The following is a 3,180-nucleotide window of genomic DNA, read 5'->3' on the forward strand; positions in this document are numbered from 1 at the left end:
ATATATATATATATATATATTATACAAGCTAGTTCGAACTCGTAGACTTAAGCTAAAGCTCGATTTCAAACTCAATAAAATTAATCTAGCACAATCTGAAAGTGGCTCGAGCTCGACTCGACTCGTTTTCATCCCTAGTTGCATTACATATGTAAGATTCACAAGAGTTTATCAAAAAACTCCAAGACAAAATCTTCCCCGGAAGAAGTCTGATTCTTCTGGCTATTTAGCTTCTCTAATCATTGTTCCAAATAACTTCCAAGTGGTTTCTAAATTAGCCTAAAGTAAACCTTGAAAATAACAGAGAGTTTTAAATCAATTTTGACATTTATAATATTCGAGCATCCAATAGGTTAGAAAGTTTTGGAAAAATATTGTGTGTGGATATTGCAGATCGGTGGTATTAGAGTAATAGTGGGGTGGTATTGAGGTGTAATACAACATCAATGCCTTACAACATCAATGTCACCCGAATACCACTATCCACACATACGCTAGGTTTAAGCAATATTCTCTCGATGTTTGAGGTTATAAAATAAACGGCTAATATGCCATACAATACAAAATCATATATAAAATTCTCTAGTTTTTCAAAATCAATGTGAGTTTTAAATAACATCAAATCTCTATCTAATTTTTCAAAATCAACGGCTAATATGCCATACAATACAAATTTAGCATGGTAGACGCTTTAGCAACTTTAGAGGTTGTTTTGGATAATTTTTGTTTGTTATTTTATTTTATTTTTATATTTTGATTTGAAGCAAAATATATTTGACTATTTGATTAAGTTATGATTATTTTTAAAAATATTTTAAAATTTTTTTGGGTATTTTCAAAGTTAATTTAATTTAATTTTAGAAATAAAGAATAGAAAGTATGAAACACCCAAAACAATTCTCACAAATAATATTATTTGTCTTTAAGATATTAGCACTCAGGATAATATTTGTCATAACTATAATTGATATCATTCATCAATATTGAAATTTTGTAGCAATCATCAAGAAAGATCATCTCGAAGAAATCATTTTTGAAAGAGTATATTTTTCTTCCTCTATTGATTAGAAATTCCTAATAAAAGGGCTAAGTTTGTTAGGATAGCCTTTGAATTTATTAACATTAATGGGATGTGTTATTCTTGATTGCAAAAAGAAAATATTATAGGCTCATCATAAATAGTTTAATCTTGCCATAAGACCTTAATGTAGTTTTAGAATTTATCTCTAATCTTGTGATGCATATTTCCACATGACATGAAAAATGAAACAAATGGGTGCAAAACTACATGTGACATGTAAACTAGGTTAGTTTTACTGTTGAACTTAAATTTGTCTGTGAATCGTACTCAATGAATTGAGCGTGATAAAAAAAGACAAGCATATAAAGAGATGTAAGAAATCAAGCATTTTTGTATATGGTTTCAACAAACTCTATTATATATAATGTTATATTTATAGAGGGCTAGAAATAGTAAAAAATGACAATTACACCTTTGATTCTTTTCAATTGGTTGACTTCCAAATTAATGAGTTCATGTCGTGGGGTCATTAATATCTTACGGGTCATCCTCTTACTGGTCGATCTTTACCTGAGGCGTCTCAATCAACCTTTGATTTGGCTGACCTTTGAATTAGTTTATGCTTGTTCGGCTGCTCGATTGATATCCAACCTTTGGTTCGAAGGACATCTGAGTTTGTTAACCTTGGTCAGTTTCTCAATCAATATTCAACCTCTGATTTGGCCGACCTATGGATATATTTGTCTATTCTCATGAAGGTCTAACTTGTGATATGTGCACTGCTTTGAACCATTCAATTCACAGAAAATCTGGTCAAGCGTATTTTGATTGTACATCTACATAATTCAAGATTTCAAAAAGTCACAAATCTAAAGCCAATCACTTGTATCAATTACAATATGGATCCCAATCTTTAATATAAAACAACATAATGATCTAAGATGTTTTGATTGCTCTCTATGTAATTCAAATAATAAAAATAATTATTTTTGGTGTGTAAATCTTAAACAATAGTTTTTGAATTAGGTGCAAAAAAACATTACACAAACACATCTAAAATTGAATTAAAATTTTGAAAAGATAAAACATGTGTTATAACTAGTTCTATTGTTTGCATTAATTTAATAAAACTCAATTTAAATTGGCACTAATATAATATTTTATAAGTAATTTCATAGTTGTACTATACATAATAATATGATTGTTTATGATCCTAACAATGAGCGAGAGATGCCTCTTGTCAGCAAAGTAGCGGGCTAAGTACCATTCTACAACACTATCCTATGTACAACCAAATAAGATTTGAAAACTCAAAGTTGCCTTTGAACTTTTTTACTTTGTACAAGGTTTCCTACCATTTAAAATACTAATGTATAAAAGACTATAATTAAGCATGGAATGCTAGACCAATTTTCATAAAGATAAGCAATTTATTTTCAAAAACTGGACATGTGATTTTCTTACAAATAAAGAAAAATTCAAGAAAATCCTTGACTTCGGTGAATTTTTTATTTTCATAAAAGTTTGGAATAAAGATAGTTTATCTATTATTGTTTGTCAGATATGTCCCTCGATCTCTTGCCATAGAAAATCTTATTATTAATAAATCAAGACTAATTTTTTTTTTCGGGAATGCAGTCATTTCAATTCTTCATCCATAATGCCAAATACTATTCTTATGAATTTAAATAACACCAAACTCGTCCAATAAGTCCTATACAAATGGAAGAACACTAACTTTGCACATGATATAAAGAAGTTTCTTATAACATCACAAAATCTATCTTTGATGAAGGTCCAACAACTGGTGAAAGGTAAAAAACATACCCAAGAGACACATACCTAAGAGCAACAAAAATAATGCCCTTAATTTCTTCTTCAATCAAATTAGAGACAAAAGCAAATAGTAGACAAGGAAGGATCACACACCTAGTAGGAATATAGTCCCGACTATAACGAGGATCAATACAAAACTTAAAGAGCTTTCCAAAGTGATGAATGATTGTAATGACAATATCTGCCTGAGAAGAAGACACACATTTTATCATAGAGATAATATTAATAAAATTTTTATTTTTTTCTATCTTAAATCTTTGACAAGAGAAAGTATATCATCCTCTCCTAAATGAAAAAATATTACATCAGTACTACGCACGTAG

Source organism: Phalaenopsis equestris, unplaced genomic scaffold (assembly GCF_001263595.1).
Source record: "Phalaenopsis equestris unplaced genomic scaffold, ASM126359v1 Scaffold000417, whole genome shotgun sequence".
Taxonomy (NCBI): domain Eukaryota; kingdom Viridiplantae; phylum Streptophyta; class Magnoliopsida; order Asparagales; family Orchidaceae; genus Phalaenopsis; species Phalaenopsis equestris.